This window comes from Bos mutus, chromosome 16 (assembly GCF_027580195.1).
Source record: "Bos mutus isolate GX-2022 chromosome 16, NWIPB_WYAK_1.1, whole genome shotgun sequence".
In the NCBI taxonomy this organism is placed as follows: domain Eukaryota; kingdom Metazoa; phylum Chordata; class Mammalia; order Artiodactyla; family Bovidae; genus Bos; species Bos mutus.
Window position 1 is genome coordinate 5,220,577 of NC_091632.1, and position 16,069 is coordinate 5,236,645.

A 16,069-nucleotide genomic window follows, 5' to 3' on the forward strand; every position below is an offset into this window, starting at 1 on the left:
GCACACTTCCAGCCCGCACTGGACTTGGTCCAGTTGCCTGAGGGATGGAGAAAGGACCTCACCTAGAGGACAGACCCCTGACTGCCCCACCTTAGGAAGAAGCAGTCCCGGGGCACACTCCCTGTCAGAAGTGTGAAGGGAAATCTGGCCGGGATTCCGCGGGCAGATGGCACTCTGGCCGGGGGTGGGGCAGAGAGTCCAGGGCAGTGTAAGGGGCCCCCTGGTGGCCGGGCCTGCAACTACGGGGCGTCTCCTTGGAGGGGCCAGCGGCTCAGCCCGAGGGTCAGGGACACCAGAGCACCTGTAGAGGGGGCCTGGAGAACGCAGGGCCGGGGGCTGAAGTGCGGAGCCCCTGAGTTCCGTACTGATGGCCGGGGGTCAGGCTGCACTGAGCTGAGCCCCCGGGGTGAGGCTGCGCTGTGTGAAATCCCCTTAACGTGCCTCTGTGCGTGTCTGCCGGAAGCCCTCATGGCCTCCCCGCCTCCCCTCCCCTGGGTACTCACAGCCAGAGCCGCGGGAGATCGGGACACTGGCTTTAATGGGGGGGGGGGCGTGACGCCCTCGGGCAACAGGCACATGGGGCCCGGGACCCGCAGGCGCCCACCCCCCAGGCGAGGTCTTCACCCCAACCCTGCCAGGGGCGCTCAGGCAGGCAGGGAGCCGTGGACCAGGTGGGCGCTCCGCGGCGCAGGGCGGGGCGGCGGCGAGCAGGGCTGGAGGGCGGGGCGGGCGGGGAGCCCGGAGCGCAGCGGTGCCACCCGCCTGCAAGGACAGAGGGGCAGGGCCTTCAGCGCCAGGCTGGGCCTCAGCTCTCAGCCGGGCCCGGTGCCCTCCCACACCCCCTGCCCCACGGGGTCCCCGCCCCGCCCGGCCGGGCGTCCCCTCCACGTCTGGCGAGTGATCCCCAGCGCAGAGCTCGACTGCACCGTCAGCCCCTGACTTGCTCTCCCAGCGTCTGCAACCCCACTGCACCCTCACCCCTCCAGGGGGCTTCTCCAAACGACGGGGCTGTGGACAGACCCTGCCTGTCATGTGTCCCCCGGCTCGTTCACGCAGGGCACACCTGGCCTGACTCTGTGCCTTCTCCAGCATTTTCCTGGGAGAGTGGGCGGCCCCGTCTCTCTTGGACCACTGCTGGGCACTTTGCAGGACTCCCCAGCAGGCAGTTAAAAGTGCTTATACTTTTGGAAAGTCAGAGCCAGAGGGTCCTGGAGGCCACTGAAGCCCAGGTCTTAAGCTCTTACATCAGAGTCACCCAGGGGCTGCCCTGCCCCAGAGTCTGGGGTCCAGAGGGCCTGAGAGGGGCCAGGTCATCTGCACCCAAGGTGGTGCTGGGTGCACACCTGGGCAACCATGGAGCTGATACAGCCCCGTGCAGGTGAGGGGGCAAGGGCCCGAAGCAGGAGTGACGCGTCCAGAACATCTGGGGACGAAACTGAGCCCAGCTCAGGGCGCTCTCCTCAGACCACAAGGCCCAGCCTGGGGGCGCCGCCCTGGAGCCCCTGCTGCCCTGGGGGTGGGGCTGGGGGCTGGGGGCTGGGGGCTGGGGGCCGGGAGCAGGGGACTGGCCCTGGGGCGGGAACGGGAGCTGGGGGCTGGCCCTGGTACCTCTACTGGGTGGTCGGAGTCCCTGCTGCCCTGGGGGCGGGGCCGGAAGAAGGGGGCTGGCTCTGGGGGCGGGGCCGGGAGCAGGGGGCTGGCCCTCGGTACCTCTACTGGGTGGTCGGGGACTTGGCGGCATCAAACATCTTCTTGCGGCCCTCCATGCCAGACATGGCCTCCACGTTCTTCCTCCAGTCGCCCACCTCCACGGGCCGCTCCTGCGAGGGCCACACACGGAGACTGAGCGCCGGCCCGCCAGGCGCAATTGAGACTGGGAGATGGGCAGTCAGCCTGTCCTAGAAGGCAGGGCAGCCCCAGCCCTCCTTCCCCCAGAAGAGGGCGGGGAGCCCCCCCCCCCAGGGGTTCTGGAATGTTCTGCCAGGTGGCGGGGTTCCCCCAGGGGCTGCAGGGCCGGCCGCGTTGGTGCGGGTGGGGCTTACCTTCTCTGTGTCCTCCTTCTTCACGGACTTGAGGTTGGCGCGCAGGTCCATAGACACCTTGTGCTTGGAGCCCAGCAGGGCGCGCAGCATGGCATCCGCGGAGACGCGCACGCGCCGCAGCGGGGGACGCTTGAACTTCCCGCGCAAGTCCAGCACCTTGAGCTTCAGGTCTTTGATCTGCAGGGAGCGGGTGGCTCAGGGCTCCGGGCCAGGCCCCCAAGGACGCCCGTGACCACCGCCACCTCGTGGACAGACACCTATGTTCCATCCGATGTTGTTGGCACAGGGGTGGGTGGATCTTGCTCGGACGGGAAAGGCGGTCAGCCGTGGTGGCCACAGACCGATGTGTCGTTTGGAAGCCCCGTTTGGAACCGGGGGCGGGGAGGGGGGCACGTCCTCCTATTCCCGCTTCCAACAGGTCCCTCCCGGTGAGCCTTCAGAGCAGCCCATTGAGGGCAGGGCCACGCCCCAGGGTGTTTCCAGGGTGGCAGTCCTCCTCCGGTCCCTCCCCACGCCTCTCTGCGTGGACAGTTTCCCGCAAGCCGCCCCCCCCGCAGGAGCCCTGCCCCCTGCATCCCGCCCACCCCCCTGGAGCTGACGCCCCCACGCTGAGGGAGCGCTGAGCGCCAGAGTCGGGGTCAGGGACAGACTGTCCCAGGCCCACTGCTGTGTGACCCGGGCCGAGGTTCCCAGCCTCGCTGAACCTCAGGGCCCTCATCTGTCGGGTGCGGATAAAAGCACCACTTGGTGCACAGGCGCGCAGAGTGATCACAGGCATAGTGCGCAGGAAGGCCGTGCCCAAGGGGAGCTGTCATCGCCAGGCTGTGACGATGTGTGTGGGTGAGCAAACGGGGGCTGCTGTCCCACTGCGGAGCCCTCCTGGCGGGCTGGAGGAAGTCGTGCCTTTCATCAGTGAGACCGCCCTCCCCCGCCATCTCCAGGGCTGGGCCAAGCGGCATCTCCAGAGTCCGCAGTGGGAGGGGGATCCGGTCCACTCCTGCCAGTCAGAGCCCGCCTCCCTCCCCAGCGGCCCCACCCACCCCCACCCTCCCAGCCCCTCACCTCCCTGGTGTTGTGCAGGCACTTGGCCTCGATGTCGTAACGCTCCTCGTCCACCACCTCCACTTTGGCATGCAGGTCACGGCACAGGTCCTGGGGAAGCAGGGAATCGGGAAGGGAGACTAGGAGCGCTCAGCCCCCAGACCCTTTTCCGCCCCTCAGCCGGGGGCCCTTGGCCACCTCCCACCCTCAACCTGAAGGGGCTGTTGGAGCCCTCACTCTGAATGGAAGCCCTTTGTTTTCCTTTCTGAATGTACTTGTTATCGCCAGAAAGTTTTCTTTTGATAAAAAGAATACGTTATTTGTAAAATTTTGAAAACTGTGGATTAACCAAAAAGATAAAGTAAGAATAATTAATGAGAATAAATAAAATAAGAATACTGCCACCAATTGGAGGGAACCATGGATGACGTCTTGATTTACAGATTGTTGTTTACTTGCTAATTCATGTCTGATTCTGACCCCGTGGACTGTAGCCTGCCAGACTCCTCTGTCCATGGGATTTCCCAGGCAAGGATGCTGAAGTGGGTTGCCACTTCCTTCTCCAGGGGATCTTCCTGACCCAAGGATCAAACTCATATCTCTTGAGTCTCCTTCATCGGCAGGGGATTCTCTACCACTGCACCACCTGGAAGCCTTGGTTTACAGACGGTCCCTGGTCTAAGGATGGTTCAACTTATGACGGTGGTGGTGAGGCACTGATGCACGTTCAGCAGAAACCATCCTTGGAATTCTGGATTTGTACCTTCCTCAGGCTGACATGCAGTGCCAAGCAGGGCGGCCCCATGCTCAGGCAGGGAACCATCAAAACACTCGGAGCCATTCGTGCCAGACAACCACTTCTCATCTTCAGTGAATAACAGGGTATATTCAACTCTTCATCATAACATAGGCTTCCTGTCAGCTGATTTCACCCAACTGTCGGCTGTGTGAGTGCCCTGCACTTATTAGGCTGGGCCCGGCAAGCTGTGATGTGTGGTGAACGAGGCATGGACCACACACATTCACATTCAGTGGTTTATCAGTGCATAGCCACGTCCTACGTCAAAGGAGATCTGTTTCCTTCCAGCCCCTTTGCTCTGCAGTCACTGGTATCTACCCTCTTATTAATGTTAGGAAAACTTTAAAGCCATCTGCAGGGGAAGCCAGGCCCCTTCTGGAGAAGGGGCCTCCCCAGCGAGCTGCCCACCTGCCTGCTGGGCTCCCTGGGCTGGCCTGCCCCCCCATCCTGGTCACCTGTCGGGGCCCCTCTCCCCCCAGACCCCAGCCCCCATCCCCACCCCACCTGCCACCCCCCCACCCACACACCATCACCTGCCCGCCCCCACACCTGCAGGGCGCTGAGCGACAGCCCGCGGGTCTGCAGCGCGGGGATGCGCTCCGCCAGGTAGCGCTTCTTCTCAGCCTCGCGCTCCTCGTGCTCCTGCTCCCAGCACTCCTTGGCTTTGGCCAGCATCAGGCTCTGCACAGGACGGAGCCAAGCCGGATGAGTATCCAAGCACCACACGGGAAGGTGGGCCCCAGGCTGGGCCGGCCCTGGCCCTGCCCCTGAGGAGGCACGTGGGCACAAGGAGGCCACACGTGCGGAGTGTGTGCACCTCACGAGGCCAGACCCTGGGACCCATCTGACCACGTGGGCGCTCGGACCCTGGGCCTCACTGCCCTTCCACCTTCCTCTTATCATTTCCCATCCTTGTAGGACCCAGAGCGCCTGAGAGAGAAACACTTACCAAAACAAAACCAGCCCTTGTCCCCACGAGGGGTCCGGCCTCCCCCCAGGCCCAGAGCTCAGGCTCTGGGCTCCACTGGCCCCCTCCGTTGTGCCTCCGTTCCTCAGCCATCTCCCCCTCCCCGGCCACCCCAGTCTCAGAGGAGCCCTGCACCCTTCTGCCTCCCCAGCTGTCTCCCCAGCTGTCTCCCCCAGGGCCGGGAACCCGCTCACCTTCAGCAGGAGTTTGCGGGAGGCAGTGATCTTGGGTTTTCTCTGAGAAGAAGGAGGAGGAGAGACAGCTGAGGCAGAGGGCACAGAACCAGAAATCTGGACCAACACTGCCCAGTCACCCTCAGCACCCAGAACCCCTGCCTCAGGGTCCCTTAAGTGCCCGTCTGTGATTTAACCCCTCAGATTCAGAGACTCAGCTCCCTGACCAGTGCGCTGGATCCTGCAAAACACCCTGTGGGCCCTGGGGTCTGCGCACCCCTCCCTCGTCTGTGAATCAGGGGGCTGAGACACCCCCGCCCCAGGCCAGCAGAGGGACTGTAGACAGAGTGAGGTTTGGACAAGCACAGGCCTCCAGCAGCAAGGACGGCCCACATCTCTGGGGGCAACTCCACCTCATGTCAAAGAAACAAGCTGTGAGTTCCTCAGTGAAGAAGCTTATCACTTCAGTCGTCAAACTTTTGGCTGATGTCGACACTATCCACATAATCACTCTCAGAAAACAGTATTTTCTCCTCTTATTAAAAATCTTTGACATCTCTTGCTGACTAGATACGGTCTAACAGGTCTCAGCCCTGTAGGTGTATTCTCCAGGGAAGCGAAGGGGTCACCTCTCCACCCCGGACTCCCAGGGCTCCTGTCCCCTCCTGGACACAGGCGATCACGAACCCCACTCCAGCCAGCAGCTACTGGACTGACCCCGGACCACAGCTCGGTCTGCCATTCCTGTGCATGAGGTGGAAATGATGGGCCATGAGCAGTCCCCATGGGAGCAGATGAATGGGCTATGGGGCCTGGAGCAAGCTTCTAATCCGCCGTTCAGTGTGGTCTGTCTCCTCCTCTAGGAAAGCCTGGGGTCTGACTGGGGTGCAGTCAGTGTGGTTGCCAGGAGCGGACTGTGGCTAAGGTCATCGCCAGCCTCAGTGTCCACTGTCCCTCACCCTTGGAAATGCTTCCCAGCAGTGCTGTCTCCCCACCACGTGGGGAGCTTGGGGCCACCTTGCACTCTGTCAGTCACCACGAACTCACATTCATACAAGCCTCAGCAACACTCAGAGATTCCCACAACTGTTGAAAGCCAGGCTTTCCGATTCTCACTGAGAACCTCTGCCCAGCGTCCATCCATTGTTGCTGATTTCTGTCGGCCAGCCCTGGGTCCAGAGTTGCCCACTGCAGTGCCCACCTTGGCTGAACAGAGCCTGTGTCCTTACCAGCCTGAACAGATGAGGACCGCCGCGGGGGCGGGGCAAGGACCCTGGCTCCTCCCTCAACATCCCACTGAGGGGTGGGGAGGTCGGTGGGGCATGGACTAATCCGAGGAGGATCTCCTCCCACCCTGCAAGTGTGGCTTTGCCCAGGACCTGCTCTGCAAGAACGAGATGGCCCCCCAGGGCTGCAGCACTCTCAGGCCCGGCAAGGCAGAACTGCTAGGTGGTCAGCGTGGGTCAGTCACACTGGTCCCAACCTCAGGACCACCTTCAGGGAAGGGCGTCACACACAGGGTACCCCCTCCCTGGACCTTGAGGAGCCCCACATCCAGGGAGTTTGCTCAGCCTCTGGACACCCCTTCCCCAGGCCTTGACCCAAGCCCTCTCTTCTCCCCAAATGTCCACCCCACACCCCATCACCCAACTGAAGACTCAACCAGGACACAGATACCCAGGGTCTCACTCACCTCGCTGTGGGCGTCCGTCACAAGAAGGCCAGGGGCAGAGGGGAGCAGAAAACAGAGTAAGTGTGGACAACGCTCAGCTTCTTGGGGGGGGGACCACGGGGATGGGGGGCAGGCCACGGGGACAGACCATGGGGACAGGCTGGGACAGGGCCACGGGGACAGGGGGGAAGCCCTTGGGGACAGGCTGGGACAGGGCCACGGGGATGGGGGCAGGCCACGGGGATGGGGGCAGGCTGGGACAGGGCCATGGGGATGGGGGCAGGCCACGGGGACGGGGAGCAGGGCCATGGGGACAGGCTGGGACAGGCCATGGGGACAGTGCCCAGAGAGAACACAGACACCATGCGGAGGGGCCACTCCAAGGAGGAAAAGCCACAGGCTCCGTGGGCTGCTGGAGCCCCTCGCTGGGAAACACCAGTCATCTTTTGGTGGGGAGGATGGGGTTCTTGAGGGGGCCCGGGCTGTGAAAGCTTCCGTCCTGGGTGCTCAGAGGGAAGCTCGCCCGAAACCTCCCCAAGCTTTGTTCATCTACTCGGTGGTACCGTCACGGCTCGTGGTCCACCCATTTCACCAGCACAGACAACCTCTGAGATGCAGGCCAACGGGGAGGAGTTCTGCTCAAACCCTGGGAGCACTTGTGGGGGCCCTGGGGACCCCAGCATGCAGCACTGTCCCTGTTTTAGGATCTGGCCTCCCAGGGAACTGCTTCAGGGACTGAACAGATGATCTGAAGTCTGCGGCAAAGGGACACGCCTTCTTGGACCCTGGGAAGGGGCGGGGGACTACTTACACTTCCGGCATGGTGACGGGCGGTTGGCACCTGGGGCAGAAGGAACTACTGATGAGCGAGACACACCATCCCTGCCCCACCCACACTGGCTGGGCCTGGGGCTGCATCAGCCACCCAGCCTGGGAGAGAGGGTCCACAGCAGGAAAAGACATACCGCCCCCCAGTGGGTCAGGAGGCGGCACACACTTGTCCCTTCACTCCTTTCCTCTCTACCCATTTCCTCCTTCATACAAGGGGGACAGAAATCTCACGAAGGCAAATAAGTAACAGAAGAACCAAAACCAGTTCTGCTGGGCCAGTGTGTAGGGCCAGGATCTGCAAACTGCAGCCCACAGGTCAGGAACGGCCTGTTTTTGCTTGAAACGTTGTAAAACAAAGAATATGTGACAAAACCATATGTAACGTGCAAAGCCTGAAGTATTTCCTATCTGCTTCTTTCCAGAAAAAGTTAGCTGATGCCTGTGGGGACCGGAATGGTATCCATGGAAGAGGTGTTTGGAGGGCGCTCACTCGGGGGCCTTGGATGACAGGGTGAGACAGACCGCCCTGTGGGCAGCAGGTGGTCATGGATGGCTCAGAGAGGAAGGGTCTGCAAAAGCGACCACAGAAAACCGGAAGCTGCCGCCTGGCACACCTCCAGGGGGCGCCATTCACATGGACAGCCATACACACAGAGCAGGGCTGTGGGGGGCACTGCAGGGAGAGGGGCTCAGGTCAGGAGGAAGGGCAAGCCCTGGGTCCCCCTCTGGTTTCACCCTGAGCCTCTGCAGGCCCGTTTTCCTCTGCAAAATCAAGGATCAAAGAAGTCATTTTCCACTTAAAGTTTAGTTCTTGAACCCATTGTTCAAGCCAAATCACCAGAGCAGCCAGCCCTGGTTGGGGCGGCGGTTAGCCCAGGACCACCATTCTCCTCGGTGGGGTCCTCTGTCTATGGAGCACAGTTTGAAGCCCCCTGACCAGTGATCCTGGGACCCCTTTTAGCCTGACAGTCTGGGGCCCAGATCAAGGAAGGGGTCCTTGAGCCATAGAAGGGGCATGTTCCAGCCGGGCTGACCACACTCGGGGCCAGCCTGAACAGAGAGCATTCAGTGCAGGGGGTGGACACTGGGCAAAAGATTCAGGGATGACGGGTGGGGGCAGGTGCACAGGGCAGGTCAGGAGTCCTGAGCTGAGTTGGAGGGGAGAGGAGGGGGGGAGGGGGGCTGCGCACAGGGTTGGGAGTTTGGATTCGGTCCAGGTCCTGGAGTGGGTGGGGGAGTGCAGCAACCACACCACCTCCTCCAGAGCCGTCCCCACCTCTGCCTCAGTCCTCCCTGCTCCCCTGTGCCTGTGACGCCCAAGTGGGGGCAGCCCCCCTGCCGACTCCCCCATCAGAGTGTCCGTGGGCCCCCCTGCCGCTGGGTTGCAGGAATGTGACCCGAAGCCTCAGCTGTCACCTTGGGGCACAGAGGGGAGCGGAACAATCCGCACATTCCAGAGATGTTTGGCTGAAGTTAGATTTTATCGCCAGCTGTTTATTCTGGGGCCTCTGAGGAGGTCCTGAGAGGAGTGCGGCTAGGGAGAGCACCCGCTCGGTCTTCACAGCCCCTGTCGAGCGGCCCAGGGGGCACAGAGCCCCCCTGAGGTGGACACACTGCCCTCAGGCTGTGCCCACGCCTCCCAGGGGACCCACTACCTGCCCAGCCAGTGCCGACCCCCTGCCAAGCCACAGCCCGCCCCCTGCCTGCCTGCTGACAAATGCCAGGCCTAGGGAGCTCTGTGCTGCTCTAACCGACACCCGCAGACGGGACCCATTGACAGGTCCCCTGGAAAACAAGGGGGACCAGCGATAAGAACTGCGGAGGAGGCAACTCTGCGGTGGGGGGCGCACGCCCGGCCCCCATGGCGGCGGGAGATAAGGACCGCAGGAGCGGAGGCTGAGGCCACGTGTCTGTGGGCGTGAGGCTTGTGAGTTGCGTGTGTGTGGCTGTGAGGGTGGGGAAAGGACTGATCACTCCCTTTGGGCTCATGTCTGCCTCCCCCTCACCGCCGCCCGGCCTCCCCAGCCTTGGACCCCAGCTCAAGGGCACCACAGGCCTCCAGACCCCCAGCAAGGCTTGTGCAGCCGGCGCAGAGCAGGAAAATCCGCCCTCGGGGCTGGGGGCAGGCTCCCAGCCAAGCGGACTTCACGCCCCGCACCCCATTAGACAGCCCACCCAGGTTGCAGTCCCCATGCGCTCCCCAACAGCCCCCCAGGGGCCCCGTCGCCTTCGCTCTCTGCCCTGGAGCCCCGAGGAGGGCTGGCACTCTGCCTGCTCCTGCTGCATCCACCGTGCAGACAGCACTGGGCGCCGAGCACGTCGCCCAAGACCAAGAGCAAAGGTGGTGGGTTTCCCCGGTCAGCAGTGGGGGAGGGGAGGGGGTCCTGCCCCCCGACCCCGGCTTCTCCTCCGTCTCCTGCCCCGGTGCCGCCGCTCCCCTTGCCCCAAGCTCTCCGTCTGCCCCTCTGGCCCCAGAGCACCCTGCTCCCTCCTGGGACCACCTGAAGGCTCTCCCCTGGGGCTCCCGGGGGCCTGGAAAGTCCAGCTCACAGCTCCCAGCCTAGACGGGCCGGCGGCTGTCCCTGCAGAGCCATCTCGGGCCGTCCATCCATAGTCCAGCTGCACAGGTGGGAGCCGCCCTTCTCGACGTCCCAGGCCCCGGCCTACTCCAAGTCTGAAGCCCCAGCGCTGCGGCCCAGGCAGGGGACACTCACCTTCCTTGGTCTCCGGGGGTGAGGCTGGCCTCGGCTCGCGGCTGACTGCAGACTGTGGGGCAGAGCAGAGGGCAGGCTATGAAAGCTGCGGCCCGCAGCCACTGGCCGGTAAAAATAGAACAGACCCGCGCCCCTCCCCCGCCTGCTCCCCCTGCCCACCGCACACGGCCTCATGGACGGGCCATGGCAGGTCCCCGCAGCCAGCAAGCTCCAAGACGCTCGTGTGCCAGCTCAGGGGCACACAAAGCCCGGGCACATGGCGCCATACCCACGAGATAGGAGCCCCAGAAAGGGGGGGCCCACAGACCAGAGGGGCTCCAAGCAGGAGTGGGGCTCTGAGGAGCTGTCTCGCTGACCCCACATCCCTTGCAGGGACATGTGGAAACCAGGCCCCGGCTTGGGCTCCAGGAGGGCCAGAGGCTTGCTGTTTGGGCATCACCTCAGACTCTGGTATGCGCCCCAGGAGGGCGCCTGACCCTGGTGCTCTGGTCATCAGTGCTGGGGGTACACTGAGGGGCCTGGGCCTGGGCCCGGGCTGACCCTCGGGCTGGTGGACTTTGAGGGTCCACAGACGCTCCGCACCCTCTCCTGGCAGGTTTCCCAGATGGCTCCCCACATCCGAGCCTGGAACTAACCCCCCTCCCCCGCCGCCCCCCCCCGCCCCCGCTCCAGCCCCATGCCAGCAGCATGGGGGGCGGTGCACCTGTTTACTGGCTATTTTTAGAATGATGGTTGAACACCTAATACCCACCCTCTGGTCAGAGGAAGACAATGCCTGCTATGTTAATCCAGTGGCTATTATTGTTGGTCATCTCATGGGCCGGGAGTCCAGGCCGAGGCAAAACAAGCAGGACACTGACCCTCGCAGAGACCAGGCGAGGCCGTGCCAGCAGCAGGAGGGTAGGAACAGAACTGGTGGACCGGAGTGTTCTTGGGGACATCCCCAAGGGCCACAGGGGGTACAGAGCCCGCCCTCTCGGGCCAGCAGAAGTGGCTCTGATTTGGCTTTTGTCGGGTCACCTTTGGGAAGCCTCCATGCAAGAAGGCTGCCAGGGAGAGAGATCGGGGTCTGGGAGGTTATGTGGGGTCACGGTTCCAGGTGGAGTGGCCTGGGTGGAAAACAAAGGCAGGCCCTGCCAAGGAGTGGCTGGGGTCCGAGGAGGAATCTGGGAGCTGGGGGTGAGCTTATTGCGTGGGTTTATCATGTTTATAACCTTTGCAATAACTTTCGTACAAAACCTTAACATGGGCAAAGACAAAATGAATTGTCTGCTTGGATTACCCTGCTTTCTGAAAAGGAAGAACAAAGAGAGCAGGCTGACAAATAGAACGAAAACAGTCAAAGCAACCTAAAAGGCCAGCAGCCAGGCGACCTCAGAGAACGTGCTGACCGTGATCCGCTCCTTGGACCCTCCCCTGCGGTGCCTCAGAGGGGCTTGATTCATCCTCAGGCTTCACGCGGACCCCGGTCCCGGGCTCCAGAGTCCCACGCCCACCCACACCTGTCACCCCACCAGCCTGCAGCGTCCTCAGCCCCACGGTCTCGGGCCGCCTGCTGCCCACACAGTGCTGTGGGGCTCAGCCCGAGGCCGCAGCTCCAAGACCCCCTCTCTGCTCCCCATTGGTACCTCTGCAGCCTGTCTCCTGCCCTTGCTGAGAGTTATCCTGAAAAAGTCCCCTCTTCTCAGGGCTCATCTGCCCAGAGGCCGAGTCAACCGCCCCCCCGCAAAGCCCTCACCCCACCGGCGACAGCACAGCTGTCCCGGGGCTGTGAGCCTGTAAGGCTCTGGTGCAGACGTGCCCCTGGCTAGGGAGGACCCTCCGCAGACAATCAGGACTGGCGCCCTCAGCCCGGGAGATGTGTGGACGGATTACCCGTGTTGGCTGCGCAAGGCCCCTCCCAACCCCCTACTCTCCACCAACAACGGATGTACCAACGAAAATGGAAATATGCCACCTCCTCAGCCAAAGGGGCTTTGAAAATGTGATTAACTAAGGAGCTGAGTCCGGGAGATTCTCCTGAATCGTCCGTGGGGTCCCCACCCAATCTTGTGGTCCTTGGGAGCCAGAGGGTGAGCGGCAGCTCAGGGGGTGGGGTGACAAGGAGGCAGAGGTCGGGGGAGACCCCTGTGAGGACAGGATGCGCCTCCAGAGCGAGTTGCCCAGGACACCCAGTGATGCTGAGGTGGGCTGTGGAGCTCTGGAAACGTAAGACGCTGGATTGTGTGGCTTTGGGAGCAGCAGGTAGGCCGGGCCCGTGGCTGGGGTTCAGGCGGCCCTTGTGGCCCTCAGGACCACGTGGGTTCGGGCGCTCTGAGAGCAGAGCTGGCCCAGGGGCCCCAGAGTGCAGCAGGCATCCCCCGCATCCCTGGCCAGAACCCAGCCTCAGTTGGGGTGGTCCCACTCCTCGTCCCCTGGCATGGACCCAGTGGGCCGCCCGCCCTGTGGCCCCCTCTCAGCCTCCCTGCCTCCACACACTCGGCTCCTGGGGCCACAGAGGCTTCTCAGAGGCCTTCTCTCACTCCATTTGCCTCCAAGTATCAGAGGAGCGTTGCCTCCCCCAGGAAGCCGGCTCTAACCACCCTGACTACGCTTGGAACCTCCTCCAGGCTCCACAGCCCCATGCCTCCTTGTTTTCCTGCACGTGACCCACAGCATGGAGGGTCATCTACCAACTTGTCCGGAGAAAACTGAGTGTCAGCCCCACGTCCTACTCCTGGTCGTACGCTCAGTGCCCGGCACAGTGCCTGACACAGAGCAGGGGCTTAATCAGTGCTCGTGGGGTCAATGAGTGGACAGACGCGAACATGGAGAGGAGCTTTCTGACCAAAGACAGTGCGGGAGATCAGCTCTGGGCTCAGGAGATCCCGCTGGTCCCTGGGGAGCCCGCGGCCCTGGGCAGGGTCGGCTGGGAGCTGCTCACTCAAGCTCTGGCTCCCGAGCATCCAGGCTGCAGCCGCCCCCTCTCCCGGGGCGGGCAGTCCAGCCTCTCACTAACCTTGACACAGGGGTGAACTGCTGTCCCTCCAACGATGAGCTCAAGCAGGCAGGGAGGTAGCGCGGGGCCCCTGTGCCTTCGTTGATGTGACACTGAGCTGTGCCGCCCTGCACCCACACCCACACCGGGGCCAGGAGCGCCAGCGGGACGTGGTGCCAAGGCACACAGAGGGCCTGCCAGTGACCGGTGCGCACCTCCTCCCTGCCCCATTTCCATTTCTAATATGGTAAATATTGGTAATCATGACCAACAAACAAAAGGTTTTTAGAGTCCTCAGTAAATCTCATAAAGGGTTCTTGAGACCCGAAAGTGTGAGAACCACTACTCTTTTTTAAAATATTTTATTGAAATCTAGACAATGTGCAGTGTTGTATTAGTTTCTGGTGTACAGGAAGGAGGTTCATATGTGCACACACACACCTGTTGGTGTACAGGAAGGAGGTTCATATGTGCACACACACACCTGTTGGTGTACAGGAAGGAGGTTCATATGTGCACACACACACCTGTTGGTGTACAGGAAGGAGGTTCATATGTGCACACACACACCTGTTGGTGTACAGGAAGGAGGTTCTGTTGGTGTGCAGGAAGGACACACACACACCTGTTGGTGTGCAGGAGGGAGGGTTCATATGTGCACACACACCTGTTGGTGTACAGGAGGGAGGTTCATATGTGCACACACACGCCTGTTGGTGTACAGGAGGGAGGTTCATATGTGCACACACACCTGTTGGTGTACAGGAGGGAGGTTCATATGTGCACACACACACCTGTTGGTGTACAGGAGGGAGGTTCATATGTGCACACACACCTGTTGGTGTACAGGAGGGAGGTTCATATGTGCACACACACCTGTTGGTGTACAGGAGGGAGGTTCATATGTGCACACACACGCCTGTTGGTGTACAGGAGGGAGGTTCATATGTGCACACACACGCCTGTTGGTGTACAGGAGGGAGGTTCATATGTGCACACACACACCTGTTGGTGTACAGGAGGGAGGTTCATGTGTGCACACACACACCTGTTGGTGTACAGGAGGGAGGTTCATATGTGCACACACACGCCTGTTGGTGTACAGGAGGGAGGTTCATATGTGCACACACACGCCTGTTGGTGTACAGGAGGGAGGTTCATATGTGCACACACACCTGTTGGTGTACAGGAGGGAGGTTCATATGTGCACACACACGCCTGTTGGTGTACAGGAGGGAGGTTCATATGTACACACACACCTGTTGGTGTGCAGGAGGGAGGTTCATATGTGCACACACGCCTGTTGGTGTACAGGAGGGAGGTTCATATGTGCACACACACCTGTTGGTGTGCAGGAGGGAGGTTCATATGTGCACACACGCCTGTTGGTGTACAGGAGGGAGGTTCATATGTGCACACACACGCCTGTTGGTGTACAGGAGGGAGGTTCATATGTGCACACACACCTGTTGGTGTGCAGGAAGGAGGTTCATATGTGCACACACGCCTGTATGCCCCTTCTTCACGCGGTCTGCCATTATTGGCCATTACAAAACGCTGAGTATGGCTCCCTGTGACAGCAGGTCCCGGCTGGTTATCCGTCTTACGTACGGTGTCTGCATATTTTAGCCCCAGACTCTCACTGATCCCTCCCCTCAGAAGCACTGTTCTGTCTTTAGTAGATTATTAATGCTATTTTCTCGGCTCATTTATTTTATCTATAAAATAAAGATTAAAAAAACAAAATGATCAATAAAAAAGTGAAGTATGTTTTTAATCCTGTCAAGTGGCAGCCAGAAGCAGGAATAATCAAGAAATTATTTTTAAAAAATATTTTTTGATGTGGACCATTTTTAAAGTCTTTATTGTATTTTATGCAACATTACTTCTGTTTTATGTTTTGGTTTTTGGGCCACAAGGCATTTGGGATCCCAGCTCTCCAACTAGGGATCGAACTACATCCCCTGCACTGGAAGGCAAAGTCTTAACCACTGGATCACCAGGAAAGGCCCAGGAAATTCTTTAATATCCAAGCTATTGAGTGTGGACTGGCCATTGGTAATCTGGGAATTTTGTGGCTTTGTGGTTTCATAAAATGTCCCTGAAATGACAAGTTAGGGAGACTTCGAGAAGGAATCCCATGAAACTGGGATCTTATTTCAGATTTTTGGGTGAGAAAACTCTGCCCAGATTCTAAGTCTTGGAGAGAGTGTGTGTGCCTCATTCGTGGCCCACAGACCAGTACCTGAGTGCCTTCTCCCCATCCACCCAGCCGCCTTGCTGCTATGCAGTCAGCCGTCCTCAGTCCGGCCCGAACCTATCACCCGTGAACCTTCCCTGCTGTGCACACCCGTCCACCCAGGTGGTTTGGGCCCGTCTCAGCACTAGACCCAGAGAGGACAAACACAGCCCATCTGGCAGAAGTGCTTGCAACGCAGTCACCGTGACCCCCATGTCACTGCTTTATCTTCCTTCAAGTCGGGTCCCTGCGTCTGAAAGTCCTCCTAAGGATCTAAGTGGTTAAGGGGTTCTTCACTTTGGGGGGCTTAGAACTTTCACTGAAAACTTTTGAAATCTGTAACTTGCACACACGTCATTTGGAAGTCATCCCTTTCACATGCACACCGAGGCAGGAGGCTCCGTGACCCTCTGAAACCGACTCCAGGACACACAGGGGCTCTGAACCAGTGGCGTGTCCCCAGGAACTCCTACTGCTTCGCGGGGTGCGGGAGCCCTGCACCCGGCTCCTCTCTGGGGTCAGGGGTGACGCTGGGGAAGCCAGCAGCAGAGGGCGGTGCTGAGCAGGGCGGTGGGCCGGTCGGTTCCTGACGCCCAAGGAGAAAGAAGGGGAAG